This window comes from Bos indicus x Bos taurus, unplaced genomic scaffold, assembly GCF_003369695.1.
Source record: "Bos indicus x Bos taurus breed Angus x Brahman F1 hybrid unplaced genomic scaffold, Bos_hybrid_MaternalHap_v2.0 tig00003474_arrow_arrow_obj, whole genome shotgun sequence".
NCBI lineage: Eukaryota > Metazoa > Chordata > Mammalia > Artiodactyla > Bovidae > Bos > Bos indicus x Bos taurus.
The window spans coordinates 41,843-54,967 of record NW_020867678.1 but is presented as its reverse complement, the minus strand read 5'-3'; the positions used below and the strand labels follow the sequence as shown (position 1 = coordinate 54,967).

Genomic DNA, 13,125 nt, shown 5'->3' with positions numbered 1-13,125 from the left:
GAAGGAATATCTTTTCTTTCAGTTGAGGTATTGTTGATTTACAATAATTTGTTTGTTTAAGATGTACAGCAAAGTGATTCACTGATTTCGCCTCTCAGGTGCTTCCTTGGACAAAACTCATTCCCTTTGGGAGGCCCGTGGGCCATCCCTCGACTCACAACAGCTAAGAATCCTGAATACGCAAAGCAGCATGTGGTGGTGCTTGTGGGGGTTTTAGACTGAAGAAATTATTCTAACATGACAGAAGAAACAAGGCCAGAGGTTAAGAGAGGATCTCCAAACCTATCGTCCAACAGGAGGACCTGCTCCCTTGAATGTGGGTGCGTGAAACGGCACTTGGGAAGGGAAGAGGTGTGTCATGAATATTGTGCGTGCAGAGGACGAAGTGGTGTGTAGAGAGGATGCGCAGGCACGTCCCAGGACACTGAGCACAAAGACACAGTGACTGGACTCTCAGCCCTGCTCTGGGGGTATCGCACGGTCTCCACCGCTGACACAGGGGGAGCAGCTCACACGTGTCCTGAAGAGTATGGTCACATGACCTGGCCCTGGCCAATCGGTGTGTTCTCTCCCCCCTGGCCACCGTGATTGGCTCAGCACTGGTGCGATGACCAATCGGGGCCCAGGGCCGGGCCTCAGGCGGGAATCAAGGGAAGAGGAGCTGGCCTTCTGCCAGAAGGGGTGGGGCTGGGTGGGGTCAGGCTACAGCAGTGGGAGGGGCGTGAGGTCAGCCTGGGGCAGTTGGTGGCCTTCCTGAGCCCATCAGGGCAGAGCTGCTGGCCTGAGAATGAGGCCACTGCTGAGCCCAGGGTTTGAGAGCGCCGGTTCCTGCTGTGGTCCCGGAGCTCCACCTGAAAGCGGAGGGAAGCCGTCTGCCTGTGAGTCCTCTCCTGCTTGTCTGTCAGATTGTTTGAACCGCGCTGGGTTTTCTGTCCAGCTGGCTACGTGGAGACCCTGGAAATGCAACTGTGTGGGTTTTGGCTGGCTTCAGGGAAGAAATGCCAGGTGACACTTGGAGACTCCAGTTTAATCTGGATTCAGGTCATATCTCTTGAAAGTGAAGTGAAAGTCCCTCATTCGGGTAAGATTCTTGTGACCCCATAGGCTATACAGTTCATGGAATTCTCCAGGCCAGAATACTGGCGTGGGTAGCCTTTCCCTTCTCCAGGGGATCTTCCCAGTCCAGGGATTGAACCCAGGTCTCCCACATTGCAGGCAGAGTCTTTACCAGCTGAGCCACAAGAAAAGCCAGAATACTGGAGTGGGTAGCCTGTCCCTTCTGCAGTGGATCAGGATTCCCAACCCAGGAATCAGACCGGGAACTCCTGCATGGCAGGAGGAGTCTTTACCAGCTGAGCTATCAGGGAAGCCCAGTATCTCTTAAGGCCAGCTATTCATTGATATCTCTTAAGGCCAGCTATTAATTGTAGGATTACCCTAATTAGTCCTCACAGGATTAAGGCAGCAACCTGCTAAGGTAGCAATCGATGTCTTTTTTCTAGAGGACAAAACTGGGGCTCAAAGAAGGGGGTAACAGGTAACACAGCTACAGCAAGGAAGTGTGTACCTAGACAAAATCCCCAGATCCTGCTGTTAGAACTCAGGAAAGCCATATGGTGTGGCCTGACAGGGGCTAAGGCACCCAGCCCACACTGGATACTGTGGGGACCTGACTTGCTAAGTGCCTTCTGGCAGCTCTGAGACTCACAAAAGCAATTTGCACTGAAGAGAGGAAGGATACCTCCCTTCATCCACCCCACCACACCCTCCAGGTACTCCCACACCCTGCCCCCTTTCTCTTGCTTTGTGAGGGAATAAGAGTCACACTCATGTGACCACATTGGCTGCCCACTGTGCACGAGCTACCAACTGGAGCTGCTACAGGAGAGGCCACGAGCCTTTGCCCCTGAGTACCTCTCTTTCCTTTGCAGTGTGGGGGCCCTCCTCCACACCTGCACACCAGAGGCCTTTTCTGAGACATGTAGGGACCCTCCCTCAGTTTGTAACAGGTTACATCCATCGCTGTCCTTTCAGTGCCTCCCTTGAAACTCAGCTCATGAGCTCCTTTGTTTACATCACGGCCCACCTGGCTGCCACAGGAGGGACTGAGCTGACAATGAATCCAAAGCTCAGATCTCACAGCCGGGAATCTGTGCAGAAAGGACCTGATTATTCACACTGTAGAGGCTGTAGTAGGTTCCAGGGATCCGTAACCAGGGCTTGGGCCAAAGTGACTCCACAGCTGTTTTAATGCCTGGGGAGGGTTCTGGCTATAGTGGGGGTGTGGTGAATCTCCTGAGGTTCTGAAGGCCCCCTGTGTGCAGGTTCATGGTGCAGAGAGAAGAGAAGGCGGAGTCCTTCCCTGGAGGTGGTCACAGCTTATGGTCAAGCCAGACAGGCAGGCAGGGCACGATAGCACCTGAGCTGCCTTCATGAGTGAATGGTGTGGGGGCAGAGGAAGAGCATCAGGTCTGCTCCCTTATGTGGTGCCCAGGGCAGGTTGTCACCAGAGTAAACACTATGGTGATGACCATCACTCCCGTCTGCAAAGGGTTTACCTTGGTGTGTGTCTACATCTGAGCAGTCAGGCCGTCTCTAAACTACACTGGCCGTGGGCATTGCCTCTGCTTAGAACTTGATATGGTTCATCTCTTCCTTACTGAACATTCATTGCCAAGAGGGTTTTTGGGCCACAAGGATGTTGGGTTGTTCTCTAGCTTTGTCTGATGAGGAATGCTTTTCCAGTTGTTGGTGTGGTTTGTTTTTCCAGCTCTCTTTCCTGGCTTATTTTGTGAATTTGTTTCTGCCAGAGGAAGAGCTTCGGATCTGCCTTCTGGCTGAGATGTGACACTTACAACAGCAGCACTGACCTGGATATCATGACCATATTTGCCAAAAGGGCTTTGTTTTGCAGAAGACATCTTGAAAGTACCTACACTGTCCTTTCAGATACCCAAAGGCTATTTGAAATGAAATAAAAAACAAGAATTCTCAAGTTTAGTCTTACAATATGTGGGGAGTCAGAAAAATCCCCGGAGAAGGGAAACACTACCCACTCCAGTATTCTGGCCTAGAGAATTCCTTGGAGTGTATAGTCCATGGGGTCGCAAAGAATCAGACAAAATCGGATGACTGAACACCAACAGCCATGAAGTTTCACCATTTGTCAAAAAGAGATACCAACAGTATTTGCACAACTGTGTGCATGTTCAGTTGCTCATTCGTGTCCAACTCTTTGCAGCCCTGTGGACTGTAGCATCGAAGATCCTCTATCCATGGAATTTTTCAGGCAAGAATACTGAAATGGGTTGCCATTTCCTCCTCCAGGGGATCTTCCCCACCCAGGGATTGAACCCAGGTCTCCTGCGTTTCCTGCATTGGCTGGCGGGTTCTTTTCTGCTGAACCACCTGGGAAACAAGTCAGTACATCACTGGGTTATCCTAAAGTACTTAACTTAGAGTCTGGCACTCAGGTCATTCTCACTGGTGATGTGAATATTCAGTCATATCATTATTGCTCATATGATAATGGAATGGCCATGCTCACAAAGGAGAAAGAATAGCCTTTCCAAGTCCATTTAAATCCTTCACCACACATACGTTCTTTAAAACTTCTGACTTTGAAATAAACATCAAGCATAAAGACATTGGTTATGGCCACCAGGAAAGATCGAGTTGTACTAATCAGTGACGAGGCTTCTTCCAGTTCCAACATGCATGCGTTGTTTCCCCAGCACCACCCAACACTTCTGTGACAGCAGCTGGGGGTCCTGCAACTTAACTCAGTGTGGACACTGCCTATCTGGGGGTAGTTCCAGACCCCACAGGTTAAAGGCCCAGCCCTACAAGACCTTCCCCCCACTCCAACCATCATTTGCAAGCCCAGATTGTCACCTGCGCTCTGACCCACCGGCTACCCGTTCAGAGGTTCTAATGACTTTGGGTTCTATTAATTTGTCGAGTGGTCACGGAACTCAGAGAAACATGTTGCCTAGTAGATCACAGCCTTATTGCAAAAGGTAATAAACTCAGAAACAGCAGATGGAGGGGTATCCCTCCATATATATCCCTCCACACATACACAGGACAAGGTGTGTGTGTGGGAGGCATGGAACTTCACACTCTCTGAGCCTCACTTTCCCCAAATTTGCCTGTGTTCATCAACCCAGAAGCTGCCCAGACTCTGTTTGGGGGTTTTTATGGAGGAGTCATCACACAAGCACAATTGATTAAATCACTGGCTGTTGGTGATTGCTTCAAGCAGAAGCCCTTCTGGCTTTCCCAGACATGGTGGGCGGGGGCAGGGGAGGGACTGAAAGTTCCAATCCTCTAACCATGTGCTTAGTTACCCTGGCAAGCAGCACCCCTCTTTGGAAAGCAGGCCCTCTTTGAAAAGTCACCTCATTCACCTAACAAGAGACACCTTGTCTGCTCTCCCCACTTAGGTAATTCCCAGAGTTTTAGGAGCTCTGTGCCAGGACCGGGGGACAAAGGTCAAAAATGTATTTCTTATTATTAATACAAATCACAAGATCACAGTGACCCCAAATTTCAGTGATGATTTGGTTCTGTAGCCTTAAAAGTTTTTCAGCGGTTGATTGGACCTTTTTTAAAAAAAACTTTGGGGCCACATCTCAAGGCATGCGGTGATCTTAGTTCCCCAGCCAGGGATTGTACCCACACTCCCTGCATTGGAAGGCAGAGTGTTAACCGCTGGACCACCAGGGAAGTCCCTGATTGGGCCCTTTTTAGGTGAAACTGTTATCGTGGCATAACTAAATGGTTTAAGATTTCAAAAAGCTGGAGCTGAGCATGAGCCATCTTCCTGTGGTGTCTTCAGATCATTACCGATTTTTCCATGGCTCCTGCAATCCCTAGCTTTGCCCTGAGATGAGTCAGGCCCCAGGAAGCCTGTTGCCTGCCCCTGCTGGAGACCAGAGTCTCTTCAGGGGCCGGCTGGGCACAGGCAGCGTGCGTGGTGTGTGCGGGTCCACACCAGCCCGATTAGCGGAGAGATGTCCTGGGATGACTCATTCCCGGGTGTGCTCTGATTCCAAGAAGTGAGAGGGTTTGGGGAACAAGATAGCCTCGGGAGAAGCCCAGCCACACGACCTTGCCCACTGTGAGACAAACTTGGGCTTATGAGTGCTTCCCCAGGGAGAAAGAAATCCACGGATTCCACTGGATCCTCAAACAATGACCCCCAAAAGATGAAGAGTCTTAAAGTGGGATTTCTCAGCCTTGGTGTTGTTGGCGTTTAAGATCTTGCAGCATTCATAAATGCAACTGAAAATGTCCCCAGATGTCACCAGTGTCCCCTGGGCCCAAACATGAGGGCCAGCTGGACAGGCTGGACCAGGAGCAGGGATGAATGAAATGAAAGTTGCTCCGTCGTGTCTAACTCTTGGAGACCCCATGGGCTACACACAGTCAATGGAATTCTCCAGGCCAGAATACTGGAGTGGGTAGTCTTTCCCTTCACCAGGGGATCTTCCCAACGCAGGGATCGAACCCAGGTCTCCTGCATTGCAGGCAGATTCTTTACCCGCTAGCCCCAAGGGAGGCCCAAGGGAAGCCCAGGAGCAGGGGTAGGGGGATGCAAAAGGACAGTGAAGCAAGAGGAATGGGGGCAGATAAGCAAGTCTGCCCTCCTGAAATGTCTGCTGGCCCGGTCGTCTGCAGTTCTGACTGGGCAGGGTGTGGAGGTCACAGAGGCTCAGAGGTGTGTGACCCCCTTTGCTCCCCCTGGGCCAGCAGGTGTGTGAGGCTGACCCGCTCCGAGGCAACATGGGCTTCGAGCCCCACACAGATGGGGCCTCTGTGTGCAGCGTGAGACTTTCTCCCGAGTCAGGAGGTTTATTGTTGAGAAGACATCCCATGATGACCAGGGGAAGACTGGCCTGGATGAGGTAGCGGTCGATTGGTGGATCTTAGGGACACAGAACATTGAGTGTCCCAGGTGGGGCTTCTGATACCGACGACCACAAAGTGGGGTGGCAGGAAGGCTTAAAACAATACTAATTGATTCTCTCCCAGTTCTGGGGGCCAGAAGTCTAAAGTCAAGGGTCAGCAGGACTGGGCCCCCTGACCTGGGCTCTGGAGGAGCATCGCTCCCAACTCTTCCAGTTTCTGGGGCTCCAGGTGTTCCTGGGTTTGTGGCCACATCCCCCCAGCCTCCGCTTCCTCCTCACACGGCCTCCTTCTCTCTGTGTGTCTCTCCTCTTCTTATAAAGACACCCATCATCCTGCATAAGGCCCACCTAATCCACTGTAACCTTATCTAACTTGATTTCATCGGCAAAGACCCCATTTCCAAAAAAAGGCCCCCTGGCAAATATGGGGAGTTGGGATGTGGGTGTCTCTTTTGGAGGGCATCATTCGTCCCGCCACAAAGCTGAGCCTTTACACACAAGCGGTTATCCCAGGAATGGGGGGAACTCACACGGGACCCCTCGAGTACAGCCATGGGTGGGGGAGGCACAGCACGTGGTTGGAGGGCTGAGAAGGGCAGGTGGTCTGGCGGGGACCAAGCCTCGGCCTGGCTGCCTCGGTGTAGGGTTCCGGGGTGTGCACGGAAGCCCCTGAGGTCATCAAGATGCAGGTTCTGACTTTTAGCAGGTCTAGGAGTGCCCCACAGTGCGCTTCTCACCTGCTCCCAGGGTGTATAAACTGATGACCCTGGTCCATGCTTAGAGGTGCGAGGAGCATGCAGGCCTGTTTCCCAGGAGCTGTCAGAAACTTCCCAAGGAGGCCCCCCCGTACAGTGTCCACGCAAGTCCCCGATCCCCTGTCCAGTGCCCCAGAGGTACCCCAGACAGAGACCTGTACACAACACTGGGTGCCCGGGCCAGGAACCCAGTGGAGGGGGAAGTGGTGGGTCTGGAAGAAACGTGCTCATAACTTTGCGTATAGGACAGATGGAGGCTGAGCCTGGCCGACTGGCTGTGACCACAGGTGATCCACTTGCCCCCCACCCTCCGCCAGGCACCATGGGCCCAGAGGAACTCAGCTTAAAAATTGCTTCCCCAGCCACCCACAAGAGGGGCCCTCATTGTCAAATTAGGATCTGACACCTTGATCCAGAAGACGGCCCCCAAAGTCAGTTTCACACATGAAGGTCCAGGAGGGGTGTCATGTCAGAGACCCCTGGGACAGCAGACAGGATGGAAATGGTGGGGAAAGGTCCTGGAGGCAGGTGGCCCAGGCCTGCCTTCTGCAGAAGCGCCTCTTCCGCCCAGCCCCCACTGCTCTGTCCCTCCGATGGCGGTGGTGTTAGCAGCCAGGGTTCCCAGGAAACGGACAAGAGCAGCTTGTGGCCAACATGTTTCCTTGTAACTGAAACCCATCAGCATTTTTCAAGCGTGAACTCAAAGCCAGGGCATTATTTATGTTCACTGGTAATTGCCGAAAAGGCCACACAGGAAACTCCTGGCTGTGTACTGGGGGTGACCGAGGCCCGCACCTCCCTGATGTTGAACTTGACTCCAGATTTGGCAGAATTGTTAAGGCTGCAGACACGTGAACCCTACAAGGTCAGTTTGCTTTCAAGCTGCCGTTCAGGGCTCGCCACCGCACCCCAGGGCTGGCAGGCTGTAGTTTCTCCTCATTCCTCCCCGGAGCTGGTGTGGGCCGTGGCGGTATCTGTTTCCCGTCTTCGTGGATATTGTTTTTTAAAAGCAAGCGAGCAACTGCCTGCTGGAGGATGGGAGCTGCCTCCACACCAGACTCCAGAATGGCTGGTCAGGCGGTGAGGGGACCTGAGCTCCCAGGGAGACTCAGACCACCCACAGCCCCTCTGAGGCCACGTGTGTGGGTCCAGACCCAGCCTGGCCACTTCCTGGGGGCTGAGCAGCCTCAGGCAAGTGGCTTCCCTACTTGGGACCTTGGTTCTTCCATCTTAGAATGGAGGGGCGTTCATCTGCTGGGGCATGGGAAGGGTTGCCATGGACATGGGACAGGGGAGAGGGGGATGTTTCTTGCAGTTTCCAGCTGAGGCCTTGTGGGCATGAGCTGGTGTCTGAGCCAGTTCCTAGACATGGCTGTGTGGTGATGAGCATGGAGTTGAGGGGCAGGGGTCCCTCCTCATAGCCTGGACATTGGGGTGGGGGTTCTCGACTTGGAGGCACCTCAAGTCTAATTTCAACAACTCCGTCTGTAAGGATAATGCAGCAACAGATGTTCTCGGGGACTTGTCAGCCTGGATGCAAAGCCCCATCCCCACCCCACCTTCTGTGGGCATCCTGACCTGACTTGTGGTACAGGGGTCAGATCCCTTTACTGAGGGAAGGAACTGAGGCTCTGAGAGGTGGGGCAAGGAGATCAAGGCCACTGGGCCGGACGGGTAGAGCCAGCACTTGAACCTGGGTGCTGGGTCCTCATGTCAAGACTCTTCGTCCTGAACCATGAGAACTGGACTATAGAGAGTGCTGAGTACCAAATAATTGATGCTTTTGAACTTTGGAGTTGGAGAAGACTCTTGAGAGTCCCTTGGACTGCAAGGACATCAAACCAGTCAATCCTAAAGGAAATCAACCCTGAATATTCATTGGAAGGACTGATGCTGAACCTGAAGCTCCAGTACTTTGGCCAACTGGTGTGAAGAGCTGACTCATTGGAAGACCCTGATGCTGGGAAAGATCGAGGGCAGGAGGAAAAGGGGGTGTCAGAGGATGAGATGGTTGGATGGCATCACTGAGTCCATGGACATGAGTTTGAGTGAGCTCTGGGAGGTGGTGAAGTACAGGGAAGCCTGGTGTGTTGCAGTCCATGGGGTCTCCAAGAGTTGGATGTGACTTAGTGACTGAACAACAATAAAATGTGGTCTTCAGCCCCCATCTCACTCCTACCCCCAGGCTTAATGCCTATGCCATGAGCCTCTCCTACAGTGAGGTTTCAGGGGCCATTGTCTAGTCCCGAAGCTATTCATATCTCTATTCATAATTCCACCGTTACACATTCATTTCTTCGGCCATAACGTTTTTATATCTCTTGAGTCTTAAGTGCTGAGGCTTTTATACACCCCACCTGGCTTCCTTTGGGCCTCTCTTGGTTTTGTGGAAGCGTACTTGTTATAAACTGGAGAAGGAAATGGCAAAGTTATAAAGTGAATTCTGGACATGTTATAAGAGTCTTGTCTTTAAAGTTCCCAAGGACGGCTCTTCCCGGTCCCAGGTAGTCGGGCTGACATCTGTGCTCCTCTGGTTGCGGTTGTGACATCCTCCCATGTCTCTAGGCCGGTTGTGTGCCAGAGTCAGCTCTTTCTGGCTCATCAGGAATTCTGCCAGCTGGGTGTTAACCCTTTGGTACATGAAACAGGCCACGGCGGAAGTATTTACACCACGGAAATTGGCAAATGACGCAGCTACAGATCAGGGTTGGTTTTTCTTCCTGGAGAGCAGGGGGTTGGGCAGGGGGCTGCATACGTTATCAGCATGCCCCTGCTGTGTGGCCACGTGTCTCCTTTTCCTGAAGAGGTCAAGTGTCTTCAAACGTGTCTGTTGTATTTTCGCTTCTCGTTATGACACTTTTTTATTGCTGCCCATTCTGTTTGGTTCTCTTCCAAGTTGGCTGTGTCATTTTCTTTAATGGTTTCCTGTCCTGTGCAGGACCTTTCTATCTTGAGGTTTATTTCTCTAAATAAGGTGAGCTTAGCTGATTGATTAGATTTATTATCCATCAGATCCTCTCAGAATCCCAAAGCTGAGGGGTTCACTTCTGCTGGTTCTCCTCCAGCTGTCTTTCATCCTGGTGTGCCTGGCGCTCTTCCACAATGGCTGCCACCCTTCCGTAACCCGTGGGGCAGTTCCCAAGCCTGGGAAGAAGATGTCCTTATCCAGAAAGACTTGGCACTTGCATTCTCCACTCATCTGAGGGTGTTATGGATAGGATCACCTTGAACCAAGGTGATATGCCTGGACCCACTGGGGTCCTCACCCGCTCCTTCTCCTGCTCAGCACCAGAACCACCTTCCTTGTAATTCCAGCGGCTGGAGAAGGGAGGTGGTTTCTGGGTCACCTGAAAGTGTCGTCTCCTGGGAGTCCAGCTCCATGGGGAGGGAGGTGTCTTCTGTTAGACTCCTCCTCTTGGGCAGTTGCTCCTCTGGGCCTTCTCAGGTCTTCAGCAACTTGAAGGCGTGACACTTTTTTGTTGTTGTTGTTTTCCATGAGAGTGTGGATCTGAGTAACCTACCCACCAATCATCAAAGCAGACTGTGAATGAATACATGTCTTTTATTCCTTCAACAAGCCAGGCCTTGGGAGCTAGACCCTATGCCGAAGCTGAGGGGTAAATCCGCCCCAGCCAGTCCTGCAGCCCCAGCTCCCTCAGAGACTGCCTTCTGGGTCCTGGCTCACTGGAGACAGTCGAGGGTACCACATCCAGGATGTGTAGAAGGCATGCTTATGCCAGCACCCCATGTGACTGCTCCTCCTGGGCGGTGCAGACATGGTCAGCAGAAACCACGGTGCAGAAATGCCTCCCTGCAGACCCTTGCCCAGGGACTGAGCACTTTTCTGTCCCCTTCGGGAGCCGTCCAGGTGGAGGGCAGGCGTGAGGAAGTCAGGGTCAGCCCCCAGTGGCAGTCCCAGCCTGCCGCCTCGTCCACGAGTATTAAAATGAACCTGAGGATGCTGCCGAGGTTGGGGAAGGACTGCAGGAGCATCCTCGGCCAGCACACAGTAGGAGCTCAGCAGGACTGTCCCCCCAGCCCCCTGGATCACTCAGCAAATATCATCAACCAAGGCTCCTGTGAGATGTTAAAGTGACCCAGAAAGGGCCCCTGTCTTCCTACTCCGGGAACTGGAAATAGGGTGGTCCTGGAGCCGATCAGGAGAAGGAGGGGGTGAGGCCCACCCCGTGCCAGACGCTCTCCCTCTTGGGGGACCCGTCGGTCACCTAAGCAGACAGACCCAGCCTGGAACCAGCATTCCAGCTCACACCCATGTGGGACCCCAGTGCCAACAGGAAGAGCAGGCAGGACCCAGGGCTGCCAAGAATGAACCCAGTCATTAGGGACTGACCAGGCATCACGTGCCTTCAACACATGTGCGGAGAACATGACCTCTCCCACAGAGCAGCCCTGGCATCAGAGACCCTCCGAGTGGTGGTATTATCCTTGGAGCTGAGGAAGCCGAGAGCACAGGGGGGAAGTTGACCAGGCCCCTGTGGTGGTCAGAAGTCTGGCCCAGGCCTCCCACCTGGCTCCGTGGCTTCCTGGCCCGGCGGTGCTCGGGAGCCGTCCTGTGTGTCCCTGCTGTGCACACACGCTCCCCACAGCTCCTGCTGGACCATGAGCCGGGGAGGGGTGCACACACAGGATGCCGTGGGGGCGCCCCCACCACCCTCGGGCCTGAGACTCGGCACCCCTAATTCCCTGATGGCAGTGACGGGGCCCTCTGGGGTGGGTGGCAGCTGTGGGGTCAGGATGGGCTGGGGAAGTGTGCTGCCCAGGAGCCCTCTAGGGGCAGCTAGGGACGCCAGGCTCGGCCTCACTGAGGCCAAACTTCCAACAACCTAGGTGGCTGCCCTTCAGCAGAGATGGGTGACCGTGACGCACAACACGCCGGCTCAGGCAATCGTGGGGACGAAGAGGGAACCTTGGCATCCTAGACCACCAGGAATCCCCCACAGGGACGTTTTTGCTTGCCCTGTGAGTCCCTTCTTCCTTCTAAAAGGAAAGTGCCAGGAACAACTGTGGTGAGGTCGCTGTTCCAGTGAGTTGAGCCGGGAGCAGAGGTTTAACCCCGTCCAGTCTACACTGGGCGAGCCTCCCCCCTCCCCTCCCCCACCTCGGACGGCACCATCCTGGTCACTCTTCTGGGCCTTCTTGGCTCTTTAGGAACTTTAAGGTGTGGTGTTTGTTATTTCTTGTCTTGGTCCAGCATTTGGTGGCGGTCCATTGCAAGGGCCCTGACCCTGTCCCCTCCCCGAGCCCCTTGGCCCTCCCCATGCCCACGCCAAGGCTCGAGGCCCCTGCGGTTCTGTGGCCTCCAGACTCCCCACCCGAGGGGCCAGTCCAGACAGAAGCCACCGCTCTGGGGCTTCCAGCTGGGGGAGGGGACCAGCATCTTATTGTTTCTTCCTCCCGGGAACAGACTGCTGTCAGGCTAGGCACCAGGGTTTAAAACATCCTATATGTGTAAGAACGAGGACATCCCATATGTCCACTGAGTCCCACGACCCTGTCCCGATCCTGCCAGATGTTTTTCTGGGAGGGACCCTGTCGCTCACGTAAACAGCTGAGCGTGTTTTCCCAGGGATGTGGCCTGGGCACTGCTTCATGACTAGTGTCGAGAGAAATCTCCATGGACTCGGAGGAATATATTTTGGGTCTTTGCGTGTGGTTGAACAGAGCACACAGAAAGAAATGGGAGCTGTAACAGGAAAGACCGGGTTGGCCGTGTGGGGCCATCCACGGTCATTCCCAGGGCCCCATGTGGTCATCCCTGCGCCAGGAGCCCCAGGCTAGAGGCATTGCTGCTTCTTGTCTCGGTGCCACAAGGCTTCCTATGGTAGGGGAAGCGGCCTCCAGCTTCTTTGCAAAGAGAGTCTGTGCAGGGGTAGTCTTAGTGGCCTCAAGGTCATGGAGAGGTGGCATAGCCCCAGCCACGGGGTGGGCGGGGTTGCTGAGAGCACCAATATCTCCCCCCAACTGTGAAGCAAGTCACGAATGGCAAAGATTTGCAGAGGAGCAATAGGTGGTCTCTGAGAGGCTGAGTCACTCGCCAGAGACAACACAGCAGCAGACTGGGACTCCGACCCAGGTCGTTTAAACCACGGCTCCCTCCTGTGCCCATCTGACCTGCCCCTTGAGGGCAGCAGGAAGATCTGGGCTCTCCTGGCCTGAGCGGCCATGCCTGCCTCCCTTCATCCATCCTGAGATGTGTCCATTCCCAAACCATGTGCTGTTTCCCCCAGCCCTGGGCCATCATGTCAGGCTCCAGGCTCCCTGCAGGTGAGCGCCACACCCACCAGCACACCTTGGAGCCCTGCTCATTTGGTCCCTGTGCCCGAGTGTCATCCTAACTGTCTTCTTAAGGCAGCCTTAGGACTGAAGTCCTGGAGCCCTGCTTCTTTGAAGCTCCCTGCACCAAGCCCAGTCAGGCTCTGCCCGGGGGCTTCATGACC

At 53.9% G+C, this 13,125-nt stretch overlaps 1 pseudogene; it reads left to right on the top strand.

Moving 5' to 3' along the window:
* The first annotated feature begins 832 nt into the window (after positions 1-832).
* Positions 833-13,125, top strand: part of LOC113889028 — a 47,113-nt pseudogene continuing 34,820 nt past the window's right edge.